The 16,789-nt window shown below is 36.2% G+C and overlaps 1 non-coding gene across 1 annotated transcript; it reads right to left on the reverse strand.

Moving 5' to 3' along the window:
* Positions 1-3,671: 3,671 nt before the first annotated feature.
* LOC112746601 (small nucleolar RNA R71) lies at positions 3,672-3,779 on the reverse strand. The gene has a single exon (XR_003174477.1). It is a non-coding gene; the product is annotated as a small nucleolar RNA R71 (small nucleolar RNA).
* Positions 3,780-16,789: the final 13,010 nt, after the last annotated feature.

Below are 16,789 nucleotides of genomic sequence, written 5' to 3' on the forward strand. Positions count from 1 at the left end.
CTTTGGCCGAGTTTAGACGACATAAAAGGGCATTGAACGCCAGTTCTACGCTGCTGTCTGGAGTTAAACGCCAGAAACACGTCACAAACCAGAGTTGAACGCCAAAAATACGTTACAACCTGGAGTTCAACTCCAGAAAGAGCCTCTGCACGTGTAACATTCAAGCTCAGCCCAAGCACACACCAAGTGGGCCCCGGAAGTGGATTTATGCATCAATTACTTATCTCTGTAAACCCTAGTAACTAGTTTAGTATAAATAGGACTTTTTACTATTGTATTAGACATCTTGTGATTTTTAGTTTATCTTTGGATCATCCTGGATTGTATCTTTTGATCATTTTTAGATCTCTAGACCTCCATGGGAGGCTGGCCACTCGACCATGCTTACCCTCTATTCACTTATGTATTTTTCATACGGTAGAGTTTCTGCACTCCATAGATTAAGGTGTGGAGCTCTGCTGTTCCTCAAAGATTAATGCAAAGTACTACTGTTTTTCTATTCAATTCAAATTATTCCGCTTCTAAGATATTCATTCTCACTTCAACATGAATGTGATGAACGTGACAATCATCATCATTCCCCTACGAACGCGTGCCTGACAACCACTTCCGTTCTACGTTCGATTGAATGAGTATCTCTTGGATCTCTTAATCAGAATCTTCGTGGTATAAGCTAGATTGATGGCGGCATTCATGAGAGTCCGGAAAGTCTAAACCTTGTCTGTGGTATTCCGAGTAGGACTCTGGGATTGAATGACTGTGACGAACTTCAAACTCGCGAGTGCTGGGCGTAGTGACAGACGCAAAAGGATAGTAAATCCTATTCCAGCATGATTGAGAACCTCAGATGATTAGCTGTGCAGTGACAGCGCATCGGACCATTTTCACAAGAGGATAGGATGCAGCCATTGACCACGGTGATGCCTCCAGACGATTAGCCATGCAGTGACAGCGCATCGGACCATTTTCCAGAGAGGATCAAAAGTAGCCATTGACAATGGTGATGTCCTTACATAAAGCCAGCAATGGAAAGGAGTAGGATTGATTGGATGAAGACAGCAGGAAAGCAGAAGTTCAGAGGAACGAATGCATCTCTACACGCTTATCTGAAATTCTCACCAATGATTTACATAAGTATTTCTATCCTTATTTTATTATTTATTTTCAAAAACTCCATAACCATTTGATATCCGCCTGACTGAGATTTACAAGGTGACCATAGCTTGCTTCATACCAACAATCTTTGTGGGATCGACCCTTACTCACGTAAGGTTTATTACTTGGACGACCCAGTGCACTTGCTGGTTAGTTGTATCGAAGTTGTGAATGAAAAACAAGTTATTAAGATGTGCATACAGAGTTTTTGGCGCCGTTGCCTGAGATCACAATTTCGTGCACCAAGTTTTTGGCACCGTTGCCGGAGATTGTTCGAGTTTGGACAACTGACGATTCATCTTGTTGCTCAGATTAGGTAATTTTCTTTTTGTTTTATTTTCAAAAATTTTTCAAAAATCTTTCAAAAATTTCTCCTTTGTTTCGAAAAAAAAAATGTTTTCAAAAATATATTTTTCTTCAGAATTTTTAAGAATGAATTCTAGTGTTTTATGATGATTTGTTGAATCCTGGCTGGCTATAAGCCATGTCTAATCTTTTGGACTGGAGTTTCAACTTATCATCACAAGAGATTCTCACACACTTAGTTGCTCTATACATGGAAAGTAGCAATATCTTCTAAAGCTTGACTGGCTATTAAGCCATGTCTAACCCTCAGATTGGAGCTTTAGACTAAGAATTGAAGATTCCTGGAATTCATATTAAAAATTTTGGAATCCTTATTTTTTCTTTTTCAAATGATTTTCGAAAAAATTAAAAGAAAATACAAAAAAATCATAAAATCATAAAAAAATCAAAAAAAATTTTTTGTGTTTCTTGTTTGAGTCTTGAGTCAATTTTCAAGTTTGGTGTCAATTGCATATTCATCTTGCATTTTTCGAAAATTGCATTCATGCATGTGTTCTTCATGATCTTCAAGTTGTTCTTGGTAAGTCTTCTTGTTTGATATTCATATTTTCTTGTTTTTCATATGCATTTTTCGTTTGTTAGAGTCTAAACATGAAAGATTTCTAAGTTTGGTGTCTTGCATGTTTTCTTTGCATCAAAAAATTTTTTCAAAAATAAGTTCTTGATGTTCATCTTGACATTCAAAGTGTTCTTGGTGTTCATCTTGACATTCATAGCATTCTTGCATGCATTCATTGTTTTGATCTAAAAATTCCATGCATTGCATCATTTTCATTGTTTTTCTCTCTCATCATAAAAAATTCAAAAAAATCAAAAAAATATTTTTCCCTTTTTCTCTCATAAAATTCGAAAAATTGAGTTGACTTTTTCAAAAATTTTTAAAATTTAGTTGTTTCTTATGAGTCAAATCAAATTTTCAATTTAAAAATCTTATCTTTTTCAAAAATCATATCTTTTCCATTTTTTATTATTTTCAAAAATTTCAAAAATCTTTTTCAAAATATTTTCAAAATCTTTTTCTTATTTTTATATCAAATTTTCGAAAATAACATCACCAATTAATGTTTTGATTCAAAAATTTCAAGTTTGTTACTTACTTGTTAAGAAAGATTCAAACTTTAAGCTCTAGAATTATATCTTGTGATTTCTTGTGAATCAAGTCATTAATTGTGATTTTAAAAATCAAATCTTTTTCAAAACTAATTTCAATCATATCTTTTCAAAAATATCTCTTTATCTTATCTTTTTCAAAACTACCTAACTAACTCTCTCTCTCTAATTTTCGAAAATATCTTCCCTCTTTTTCAAAATTTCTTTTTAATTAACTAATTATTTTAATTTTTGATTTTAATTTTCGAAAATTACTAACCTTTTTCAAAAACTATTTTCGAAAATCACTAACTCTTTTTCAAAAATAATTTTCGAAAATCCTCCTTCTCTCTTATCTCCTTCTATTCATTTATTCATCTACTAACACTTTATCTCACCAAAAATCCGAACCCTCTCTCTCTGAGTTCAGATTTTCTTCTTCTTTTCTTCTACTCACATAAGGAAACCTCTATACTTGGGCAAAAAGGATCCCTATTATTATTATTTTTCTGTTCCCTCTTTTTCATATGAGCAGGAGCAAAGACAAGAATATTCTTGTTGAAGCAGATCCAGAACCTGAAAGGACTCTGAAGAGAAAACTAAGAGAAGCTAAATTACAACAATCCAGCAAGCACCTTTCAGAAATTTTCGAACAAGAAGAGGAGATGGCAGCCGAAAATAATAATAATGCAAGGAGGATGCTTGGTGACTTTACTGCACGTAATTCCAATTTACATGGAAGAAGCATCTCCATCCCTACCATTGGAGCAAACAATTTTGAGCTGAAACCTCAGCTAGTTTCTCTGATGCAACAAAACTGCAAGTTTCATGGACTTCCATCTGAAGATCCCTTTCAGTTCTTAACTAAATTCTTGCAGATATATGATACTATTAAGACTAATGGAGTAGATCCTGAAGTCTACAGGCTCATGCTTTTCCCTTTTGCTGTAAGAGACAGAGCTAGAGTGTGGTTGGACTCTCAACCCAAAGATAGCCTGAACTCTTGGGATAAGCTGGTCACGACTTTCTTAGCCAAGTTCTTTCCTCCTCAAAAGCTGAGCAAGCTTAGAGTGGATGTTCAAACCTTCAAGCAGAAAGAAGGTGAATCCCTCTATGAAGCTTGGGAGAGATACAAAGGACTGACCAAAAAGTGTCCTTCTGACATGCTTTCAGAATGGACCATCCTGGATATATTCTATGATAGTTTATCTGAGCTATCAAAGATGTCATTGGATACTTCTGCAGGTGGATCCATTCACCTAAAGAAAACGCCTGCAGAAGCTCAAGAACTCATTGACATGGTTGCTAATAACCAGTTTATGTACACTTCTGAGAGGAATCCTGTGAGTAATGGGACGCCTATGAAGAAGGGAGTTCTTGAAATTGATACTCTGAATGCCATATCGGCCCAGAATAAAATATTGACTCAGCAAGTCAATATGATTTCTCAGAGTCTGAATGGAATGCAAGCTGCATCCAACAGTACTCAAGAGGCACCTTCTGAAAAAGAGGCATATGATCCTGAGAACCCTGCAATAGCAGAGGTAAATTACTTAGGTGAACCTTATGGAAACACCTATAACTCATCATGGAGAAATCATCCAAATTTCTCATGGAAGGATCAGCAAAAACCTCAACAAGGCTTTAATAATGGTGGAAGAAACAGGTTTAACAATAATAAACCTTTTCCATCATCTACTCAGCAACAGACAGAGAACTCTGAACAAAATACCTCTAATTTAGCAAACTTAGTCTCTGATCTATCCAAGGCCACTGTAAGTTTCATGAATGAAACAAGATCCTCAATTAGGAATTTGGAGGCACAAGTGGGCCAGCTGAGTAAAAGGATCACTGAAATCCCTCCTAAAACTCTCCCAAGCAATACAGAAGAAAATCCAAAAGGAGAGTGCAAGGCCATTGAATTGATTACCATGGCCGAACCTGTAAGAGAAGGAGAGGACGTGAATCCCAAGGAGGAAGACCTCCTGGGATGTCCAGTGATCAATGAGGAGGTTCCCTTTGAGGAACCAAAGGAATCTGAGGCTCATCTAGAGACCATAGAGATTCCATTAAACCTCCTTATGCCCTTCATGAGCTTTGATGAGTATTCTTCTTCTGAAGAGAATGAGGATGTTACTGAAGAGCAAGTTACCAAGTACCTTGGTGCAATCATGAAGCTGAATGCCAAATTATTTGGTATTGAGACTTGGGAAGATGAACCTCCCTTGTTCACCAATGAACTAAGTGATCTGGATCAACTGACATTGCCTCAGAAGAAACAGGATCCTAGAAAGTTCCTAATAACTTGTACCATAGGCACCATGACCTTTGAGAAGGCTCTATGTGACCTTGGGTCAGGGATAAACCTCATGCCCCTCTCTGTAATAGAGAAACTGGGAATCTTTGGGGTGCAAGCTGCTAAAATCTCATTAGAGATGGCAGACAATTCTAGAAAACAGGCTTATGGACAAGTAGAGGACGTGTTAGTAAAGGTTGAAGGCCTTTACATCCCTGCTGATTTCATAGTCCTGGATACTGGGAAGAATGATGATGAATCCATCATCCTTGGAAGACCCTTCCTAGCCACAGCAAGAGCTGTGATTGATGTTGATAGAGGTGAACTAGTCCTTCAATTTAATGAGGACTCCCTTGTGTTTGCAACTCAAGGTCATCCTTCTGTAAACATGGAGAGGGAGCATAAAAAGCTTCTCTTAAAACATAGTCAACCAGAGCCCCCACAGTCAAACTCTAAGTTTGGTGTTGGGAGGCCACAACCAAACTCTAAGTTTGGTGTTGAACTCCCATATCCAAACTCTAAGTTTGGTGTTGGAAAGTCTCAACAATGCTCTGAACATCTGTGAGGCTCCATGAGAGCCCACTGTCAAGCTATTGACATTAAAGAAGTGCTTGTTAGGAGGCAACCCAATTTTTATTTATCTAATTTTTATTTTCATTATTTTTCATGTTTTATTAGGTTCATGATCATGTGGAGTCACAAAATAAATATAAAAATTGAAAACGGAATCAAAAACAGCAGAAGAAAAATCACACCCTAGAGGAAGACCTTACTGGCGTTTAAACGCCAGTAAGAAGCATCTGGCTGGCGTTCAATGCCAAAACAGAGCATGGTTCTGGCACTGAACACCCAAAATGGGCAGCATCTGGGCATTTGAACGCCAGAATTGCACCCTGGAGAAGAGCTGGCGCTGAACGCCCAGAACAAGCATGGTTCTGGCGTTCAACGCCAGAAATGGGCAACAAATGGGCGTTCAACGCCCAGAACAAGCACCAATCTGGCGTTGAACGCCCAGAGTTGTGTGCAAGGGCATTTTGGATGCCTAATTTGGTGCAAGGTTGTAAATCCTTGAACACCTCAGGATCTGTGGACCCCACAAGATCCCCACCTACCTCCACTCACTTCTCCTCACCCTCTCTCTCTCCATTCATGGTCATTCCTTCTGTTTTCCATTTACCACTCACATCCATACACCCACCCACCTTCAAAATTCAACATCTCTTCCCCACCCAATCCCATCCATATGGCCGAATACACACATCCCTCCATCTCCTCCATATCTTCTTCTTCTTCTTCTATTCTTTCTTCCTTTGCTCGAGAGCGAGCAATATTCTAAGTTTGGTGTGGTAAAAGCATAGCTTTTTTTGTTTTTCCATAACCATTAATGGCACATAAGGCCAGAGAAACCTCAAGAAAGAGGAAAGGGAAGACAATTGCTTCCACCTCTGAACCATGGGAGATGGAAAGATTCATCTCACAAGCCCATCACTAAGAAAAGGATGGAGCAAACAAGAGAGCACATTCATAGATCTCAACAGGCACATGAAGAAGCTCATCATCAAGAAACCCCTGAGATACCTCAAGGGATGCACTTTCCTCCACAGAAATTTTGGGAGCAAATCAACACCTCCCTAGGAGAATTAAGTTCCAACATGGGACAATTAAGGGTGGAACATCAAGAGCACTCCATCATCCTTCATGAAATAAGAGAAGATCAAAAAGCAATGAGGGAGGAGCAACAAAGACAAGGAAGAGACATAGAAGAGCTCAAGGACATCATTGGTTCCTCAAGAAGGAAACGCCACCATCACTAAGGTGGACTCATTCCTTGTTCTTAAATTCTCTGTTTTTCCTTTTCTATGTTAAGTGCTTATCCATGTTTGTGTCTTCATTACATGATCATTAGTATTTGGTAACATTTTCTTAAAGTTATGAATGTCCTATGAATCCATCACCTCTCTTAAAAGAAAAATGTTTTAATTCAAAAGAACAAGAAGTACATGAGTTTCGAATTTATCCTTGAACTTAGTTTAATTATATTGATGTGGTGACAATGCTTCTTGTTTTCTGAATGAATGCTTGAACAGTGCATATGTATTTTGAAGTGGTTGTTTAAGAATGTTAAATATGTTGGCTCTTGAAAGAATGATGACAAGGAGATATGTTATTTGATAATCTGAAAAATCATAAAAAAATGATTCTTGAAGCAAGAAAAAGCAGCAAAGAACAAAGCTTGCAGAAAAAAAAAATGACGAAAAAAAAAGAGAGAAAAAGCAAGCAGAAAAAGCCAAAAGCTCTTAAAACCAAGAGGCAAGAGCAAAAAGCCAATAACCCTTAAAACCAAAAGGCAAGGGCAAATAAAAAGGATGCCAAGGCTTTGAGCATCAGTGGATAGGAGGGCCTAAAGGAATAAAATCCTGGCCTAAGCGGCTAAACCAAGCTGTCGCTAACCATGTGCTTGTGGCGTGAAGGTGTCAAGTGAAAACTTGAGACTGAGCGGTTAAAGTCAAGGTCCAAAGCAAAAAAAGAGTGTGCTTAAGAACCCTGGACACCTCTAATTGGGGACTTTAGCAAAGCTGAGTCACAATCTGAAAAGGTTCACCCAGTTATGTGTTTGTGGCATTTATGTATCCGGTGGTAATACTGGAAAACAAAGTGCTTAGGGCCACGGCCAAGACTCATAAAATAGCTGTGTTCAATAATCATCATACTGAACTAGGAGAATCAATAACACTATCTGAACTCTGAGTTCCTATAGATGCCAATCATTCTGAACTTCAACGGATAAAGTGAGATGCCAAAACTATTCAAGAGGCAAAAAGCTACAAGTCCCGCTCATCTGATTGGAGCTATGTTTCATTGATAGTTTGGAATTTATAGTATATTCTCTTCTTTTTATCCTATTTAATTTTCAGTTGCTTGGGGACAAGCAACAATTTAAGTTTGGTGTTGTGATGAGCGGATAATTTATACGCTTTTTGGCATTATTTTTAGTATATTTTAAGTAGAATCTGGTTACTTTTAGGGATGTTTTCATTAGTTTTTATGCAAAATTCACATTTCTGGACTTTACTATGAGTTTGTGTATTTTTCTGTGATTTCAGGTATTTTCTGGCTGAAATTGAGGGACTTGAGCAAAAATCAGATTCAGAGGTTGAAGAAGGACTGCTGATGCTGTTGGATTCTGACCTCCCTGCACTCAAAGTGGATTTTCTGGAGCTACAGACCTCAAAATGGCGCACTTTCAATTGCGTTGGAAAGTAGACATCCAGGGCTTTCCAGCAATATATAATAGTCCATACTTTGGCCGAGTTTAGATGACGTAAAAGGGCGTCGAACGCCAGTTCTACGCTGCTGTCTGGAGTTAAACGCCAGAAACACGTCACAAACCAGAGTTGAACGCCAGAAACACGTTACAACCTGGCGTTCAACTCCATAAAGAGCCTCTGCACGTGTAACATTCAAGCTCAGCCCAAGCACACACCAAGTGGGCCCTGGAAGTGGATTTATACATCAATTACTTATCTCTGTAAACCCTAGTAACTAGTTTAGTATAAATAGGACTTTTTACTATTGTATTAGACATCTTATGATTTTTAGTTCATCTTTGGATCATCCTGGATTGTATCTTTTGATCATTTTTAGATCTCTAGACCTCCATGGGAGGCTGGCCACTCGGCCATGCTTACCCTCTATTCACTTATGTATTTTTCATACGGTAGAGTTTCTGCACTCCATAGATTAAGGTGTGGAGCTCTGCTGTTCCTCAAAGATTAATGCAAAGTACTACTGTTTTTCTATTCAATTTAACTTATTCCGCTTCTAAGATATTCATTCACACTTCAACATGAATGTGATGAACGTGACAATCATCATCATTCCCCCACGAACGCGTGCCTGACAACCACTTCCGTTCTACCTTCGATTGAATGAGTATCTCTTGGATCTCTTAATCAGAATCTTCGTGGTATAAGCTAGATTGATGGTGGCATTCATGAGAGTCCGAAAAGTCTAAACCTTGTCTGAGGTATTCCGAGTAGGACTCTATGATTGAATGACTGTGACGAACTTCAAACTCGCGAGTGCTGGGCGTAGTGACAGACGCAAAAGGATAGTAAATCCTATTCCAGCATGATCGAGAACCTCAGATGATTAGCTGTGCAGTGACAGCGCATCGGACCATTTTCACAAGAGGATAGGATGCAGCCATTGACCACAGTGATGCCTCCAGACGATTAGCCATGCAGTGACAGCGCATCGGACCATTTTCCAGAGAGGATCAAAAGTAGCCATTGACAATGGTGATGTCCTTACATAAAGCTAGCCATGGAAAGGAGTAGGATTGATTGGATGAAGACAGTAGGAAAGCAGAAGTTCAGAGGAACGAATGCATCTCTACACGCTTATCTGAAATTCTCACCAATGATTTACATAAGTATTTCTATCCTTATTTTATTATTTATTTTCGAAAACTCCATAACCATTTGATATCAGCCTGACTGAGATTTACAAGGTGACCATAGCTTGCTTCATACCAACAATCTCCGTGGGATCGATCCTTACTCACGTAAGGTTTATTACTTGGACGACCCAGTGCACTTGCTGGTTAGTTGTATCGAAGTTGTGAATGAAAAACAAGTTATTAAGACGTGCATACAGAGTTTTTGGCGCCGTTGCCTGAGATCACAATTTCGTGCACCAGAAAGCCAAAACCGTTGTTGATCTTGTTGAAGAAAACAAGCGGCTTAAGGCTAAAATTAAGGGCTGTGAGAAATAGCATTCTGTGATTGCATATTTAAAGTTTTTTGAAGAAAATGAAAGGTTTCACAAAGAGGTAAAAAGCCTAAAAGAGGATCTAGCCAACTTTGCTCAAAGTTTTGAAAATCTGAATCAACTCTTGCATAGTCAAAAACCTCTTTATGATGAAGTTGGTTTGGATTTTTATAAGAAATCTGAAATGTTTATTGAAAAATCTACTTTTTCAAATGTGGCTTCCACTTCGAATGACATAAAATTTCAAAACCCAACAAATATGAAAAAACAGCAACCAAAAAGATTTTGTCATTTATGCAATTGGAATGGTCATTTTCCTATTCAATGTTTCATAAGTGAAGAAATGATTGGAGATAAAATATACAAAATAATTGGCAACTACAATGGTCTTGGACAAAAGAGATGGTTTGACATTAAAGAATCCAAAAAGATTTGGATATCTAAGGTCACTTGAGAATTTTTGTAGGTTTGCCTAGCATCCAAAAGGAAGGACAACATGTGGTATTCGGACAACAAATGCTCTAGGCATATGACCAGAAAGTCTACATTCTTAATCAAACTAAATGCGTATGATGGAGGGTTTGTAACTTTCAGCAACAATGGCAAAGGAAAGATAGTAGCCATAGGAAAAGTGGGTAAAAATTTCTCATCCTTTATAAATGATGTTTTTCTTTTTGAAGGTTTGAAACATAACTTGCTAAGCATTAGCCAATTATGTGATCTTGGATATTTGGTTATTTAGAAGATTGGACTGCTTAATCATTTGTGAAAAATTTTGTAAAATTTTGTTTAAAGTAAAAAGATGCAACAATGTGTATAGAATCACTCTAGAGGATTTAAAAGATCAAAAAGTAACTTGTTTTACCTCCATGAAATCTGAAAACTGGCTTTGGCATAAGAAATTGAGACATGTTAGCATGTACTAAATTTTAAAACTTATTAAGAAAAATTTAGTTAGAAGAATTTCCAAAATAAAATTTGACAAGGACTTCACTTGTGATGTTTGTCAATTGGGCAAATAAATGAAATCTTCTTTTACGCCCAAAGATGGAATCTCTACCAAAAGGTCATTAGAAATGTTACACATTGATCTCTTTGGTCCCACTAGAACTCAAAGTTTGGGAGGTAAGCATTATGGCTTGATAGTAGTTTATGACTATTCTAGATTTGGATTGGTTCTCTTTTTGGCTCACAAAAATAATGCTTTTAATGCCTTTTCTTCTCTTTGTAAAAGAATTCAAAATGAAAAGGATTTAAAAATTGCCCATATAAGAAGTGATTATGGTAAAGAATTTGAGAATCAAGATTTTGAAAATTTTTGTGATAAGTTTAGAATTTCTCATAACTTCTCATGTTCTAGAACTCTCCAACAAAATGGGGTTGTTAAAAGGAGAAATCAAAGTCTCCAAGAAATTACTAAAGCAATGTTTTGTAAAAATGAGGTTCCAAAATTCTTATGGGTAGAGGTTGTAAACACAGCTTGCTACCTTTTAAATAGAACCATCATTAGAAAGCATTTAAAGAAAATTCTTTATGAGTTATGGAAAGAAATCCCTCCAGATCTCAAATACTTTCACATATTTGGATGCAAATATTTTGTTTTAAATAACAAAGATAATCTTAAAAATTTTGATCCAAAGTCTTATGAAGGTATGTTTGTAGGATACTCAACTACAAGTAAAGCTTACAGAATTTACTTCAAAGAACATAGAACTATTGAGGAATCCATACATGTATCTTTTACGATACTAACTTCATTCCAAGTGTTGTTTTAGATGATGACGTAGGAAATGAAGCTGAGGAAAGCCCTCAAGTGAATCAAGAAAATGTCAACTCAGATCCCTCTTTGGAGAATGTTAGTTCTGCATTTGCTCCTCAGAACAAATGAGACATTTCTATTTTGTCTCCTGATGATGCCAGAGAAATCAGATTGATGAATAATGCTAAACCAAGTCAAAGCCAAGCTAAATCCTCATCCCAAAAGCCTAGGGAGTGGAAGTTCTTGAAGAACTATCCACATAAGTTCATCATTGGAGATCCATCCCAAGCTATCCACAAAGGTTTTAAAATATTTTAAATGGATGTCAAATGTGCCTTTTTGAATGGATTTATTGATAGAGAAGTATTTGTAGCCTAACTTCCCGGTTTTGAAAACAAAAAATTTTTAAATCATGTTTTTAAGCTAACCAAGGCTCTTTATGGTCTAAGGCAAGCTCCAAGAGCTTGGTATGAAAGACTTAGTACCTTCTTGTTATAAAATAATTTTCTAAGGAAAACTACGGATACTACTTTATTTATCAAAGAATCTAATAATGATTTCTTACTTGTTCAAATTTATTTGGATGATATTGTGTTTGGATCGGCAAATGAATCCTTGTGTGAAGAGTTTGGAAACTTAATTACTAGTGAGTTTGAAATGAGTTTGATGGGAGAATTAACATTCTTTCTTGGACTTCAAATCAAACAAACTCCTAGTGGCATTTTTATTTACCAAGAAAAATATGCCAAGGAATTAATAAAGAAATTTGGTTTAGAAAACTCCAAATCAATGGATACTCCCATGTATCCAAATACCAAATTTGACAAGGTTGAGAATGGCACATATGTTGATAAAACTAAGTATAAAGGAATGATAGAATTACTCATGTATCTTACATCCTTTAGGCCAGACATAGTTCAAAGTGTAAGTGTATGTTCTAGATTTCAATCTCACCCAAAAGAATCACATCTTTCAGCCATTAAAAAAAATTATTAGATATATAAAAAGCACATTTAATCTTGGCTTATGGTATCCTAGAACTAATGAATTTAGTGCAGTAGGTTATTGTGATGCAGATTATGCGGGTGATCATATGGATACAAAAATCACTTCGGAAATGTGTTGCTTTCTTGGAAGATCTTTGAATGTTTGATCAAGTAAAAATCAAGCCATTATTGCTTTATCCACAACAGAAGCTAAATATATCTCCTCATCTGCTTGTTGTTCACAACTAATTTGGCTTAAAACTCAACTTGATGATTACAAACTGAAAATTAATAGTATTTCCTTACTTTGTGATCATATGAGTGCAATAAATATTTCAAAAAATCTTGTGTTGCACTCAAGAACCAAGCACATTAAAATGAGATATTATTTCATTAGAGAACATGTGCAAAAGGGAACTATTGATATTCATTTTATTAAATCTGAAGAGAAACTAGCTGATATTTTTAATAAACCACTATGTGAAGAAAGATTTTACAAGCTGAGAACTGAATTGGGAATGATTGATATTAATTCTGTTATTTAATAATGATTTTCTGGTATTTGTGTTGCTCTATCTCTTAGGTAACAGAGAGACAAAATTGGACAAGTGATGAAATCTTTAAAAAGGAGGCTTGTACCTAACCCAAAAAATTTCTGAAAATATGTGCCTTATAGCCCAGCAAGCTGTACCCACCTTTGGGTCTATGTAAGACAAGCTTTATTCACATGATATGGACTCATTATTTTAAATCATAAAAAATTTTAATTTTATTTTATTTAACCTTATTGGGTTATCACTTCATTCCATTTCAAGTCATGTAAATCTTAATCTTTTATCATTTCTCATGACTTGTCTTTTTAAATTTCATGATTTTAAAATTCAAAATTTTTGAAAATAATTTCATTAAATGTTTTTGCTTTAAAAGAGAAGGTTTTAACTAAGCATTAATGACGGTTATCAAATCCTAACCTCTCTCTTTCACTTTCCATCTTCGTCGCTCTCTATCTTCTCTTCCACCATTTTTTTTTCAATATGAGAAAGAAGATTGCAACCCGAAAAAGCAGAGGAGCCTTCATACCACCCAAAAAACCTCCTTACTCCAAACAACCCTAGTCACATACACACATACACATTCACTCCCATTCATCTTTCTCCCATTTGTCCCACTCATTTGAATCCATGGCAAGAAAAGTTATTCATCCAAAAGCATCTTCTACACAAAAGGAAGCTGAATCCTTGTGTGGTACAGGAGGAAAGGGGAAGGGACCCATGCATGAAGAGGAAGACCAACCATTACCTCCTCGCCGTTTCACTCTTCACCCCACCGGTCGCTCTGCTCCTAGCAACTGTCCTTCTAGAGGCCCGAAAAGAACAGTTCTTCAAAATACTAGGGAGCCTCCTAATCTTGACTCTCTTGACTTCAAGCAAAAGTATGGTAAAACTCATTCTCACTATGATCCTCACTTATTTGCAACCTGTGCTGACTATGAGTTTCATAAACAAATTCTTACAAATCATACTCTCTGTTCTTCCTATGTTGTTGATCTTGATGCCTTATTTGAAAAAGGGATTGATTTTAAAACTTTTATGATTTGAAATGGTCTCCCATTTTCAAAATCAGAAAACCTATTTATTCGAATTTGGTGCATGAGTTTGATGCGAACCTACTTTTTCATAAAGGAGAACTTCACTCTTTTGTTAAAAACACTCAATTTGTCTTGAATACTGAAACTATTGGCGCTGCCCTAGGTTACGAAGATACAGGGGTAAGGGTGAATATGTTTGGTAAGGGTGAATATGTTTTGTGAATACTGAAACTAATATACAATGGTGTGCAAAATGGGTTACTGGTGAATTTTTTGCAGGATACAATGAAGAACACTTGACTTGTTTATGCACTAACACAGTCAAGCCTTATGATGAGAGAGCAAAACTGTAAGCTAGGAAATCTTTGATTGGCGTTGTAAGTATAGTTCCAAGCTAACAAGTAATGCTCAAATCAAATGTTAATTTCAATACAAAACATGTAAATCGAGAGTAATTCAACCTCGGGTTTTTCTCCCTAGGAATGCAAATGAAATGTTACTCTTTCGGTTGTGGAGACAAAGAGGGGTTTTGAATTCAAGATATGAAAGATTAAAAGAACTTAAGGAATAAAAGAACAAAGCAATACTCAAAATTGGAATTCATGCAAGTAGGAAGGAGATGAGATTAAAACTAGTGAAAATGCTATAAATGCAATAAAAGAGCCTTGACTTGGGAGTGAGGATCTAAGAATCCTATCATTGCCATAACCATAACTATGATAATTATGATGAGTCAATCTCACCTAGTTAACCCCAAACATCGAGGAGTAAGTCAAGCAAGCGTAGTTGACCTTAATCCATAAGTCCTAACCAACTTACCAAACTAGTTGATAAAAGGCTAGCGTCAATGGAAACAAGAGTCAACTAACTACCCAAGAATTACCACTAAATGTCGGACATTACGACTCTAGTATCCTAAGAACTCAAATCACAAGCCAAGGTGTGAAAATCTACTCAAAATCTAGAGTTGGCATTTTCACAAACACTTTGTGTGCATGAAAGTAAAACATGGAAAATTACAAAGTAAAATAGAAAACTATAACCAACTATCAACAAAACCAAATATAAACAAGTAATCAAACATAAAGGAAGCAAGAAACATAAAATTCATTGATCAAAACTTCAAGAAACACAAATTTGTAAATATGAACAAAGTAACTTGAACCAAAGGAAAGTGAAAGTAAAAGTGCTATAATTAAAGATGAAATTGAGAGTACTTACAATTAAAGAAGCAAAATCCAAAATCAAAGTTTGCTATAAAATGCTACAATGGAAATGGAAATGAAACCCTAAGAGAGTAATGCTACACTACTCCTACTCCTACTCCTAATTACTCTCTAAAACTATCTAAGTGAGCTCCTCTAAGCTAATGTGTTGATATGTGTTGATTTCCCTTCATATAGCACTTCAATTCAGCCTTCAAGTCCTCCAAAATGGGCCAAAGCCCCCCCCCCCAAATTTGCGCAGCACATGTTTCATTAATGAAATCACGTGCAGGGACCTGTGCGGACGCACAGACGTGTGCGTCTACACACTTTGCTGAATGATGGCCTATGCGTACGCACAGGTGCTTGTGTGCACGGACACTTCGTTGTGTGTGCTTTTTCTTGTTATTTTCATGTTTTCTCCCTTGCACATGCTTTCTTCCATTTTTGGCTATCCATTCTTGCCTCCAAGGCCTGAAATCACTCAGCAAACATGTCATGGCATCAAATGGAATAAAAGTAGAATTAAATTGCTCATTTCAAGCAAAAATCGCATGTTTTCACATTTAGGATCAAATTAGGGACAAAACACAAAAGTATGCTATTTTGGTGCTTAAGTGTGAGTTCATGTGCTAGAATTCATCCAAATTGAGTCAAAATATACCATCAAATATGGACTCATCACCTTACATTAAATGATAATTTACAGAATAATATTCTCTATTCTTCCTTTTGCGCATAAAAAAAGTGTTGAGATGGATATCCAGCAATAATGAAATGAGGAAAATTTATAAGTACGGAGTACATACAACATGCAGCTACATACTCAACATTCATAACTTTTCAAATGGTCACAACCTTTCAACAGACATAACTTTTCAAATAGTTACAACCTTTGAATAAGTTACAACTCTATGAAGAGATGTAAACTCTTCAAAATAGCTTTCCACATATTTTGAAAATATATCTCACAATCCCCCACCATTTTCAAAAATTCTTTTCCAAACCTATCATTTTGAAAGTTTTATGCTTTCAGTAGAAGTATCTTGCGATTTGAACCCTTACCTAGTAACCAGTGGTATTCACTCATCTGAATTTAAAATGGTAGACAAGCTTTGAACCATTTAACTTATATGAACAAGCGTGCACTGATAACACATAAAATTTCGGTATCATTTAGATGTTAAATTAAATATGACATATTTAGTATACTACATGACCTTGTGTCTTATATCCTTTCGTGAGTGTTTTAAAAGTAAAATCCTAACTCCAAGAACTAGCCTCAGTTCACACTCATATAGGTAGACTCTATCAAAATTATCCCATAATTAAATACTTCAGCAATAATATACTTGTTATAGGTCTATTAAGAGCAAAGCTCATCCTGTTCCTTTATACCATTATGGTTCCAAGTACTTTTTACCTTGGGATGAAAGAAATAATTATGAGTACTTGCAATTACTCTAATAGTGTACTTTACCGCATTGAATTCAAGACTTGATGTTACTCAAGTTTGAGTTGGATTTTCACCATTGGTAATTATTTAAAATACGGATTTTAGTCCCAACCCTT

The sequence above is a fragment of the Arachis hypogaea genome, chromosome 14 (genome assembly GCF_003086295.3).
Source record: "Arachis hypogaea cultivar Tifrunner chromosome 14, arahy.Tifrunner.gnm2.J5K5, whole genome shotgun sequence".
In the NCBI taxonomy this organism is placed as follows: domain Eukaryota; kingdom Viridiplantae; phylum Streptophyta; class Magnoliopsida; order Fabales; family Fabaceae; genus Arachis; species Arachis hypogaea.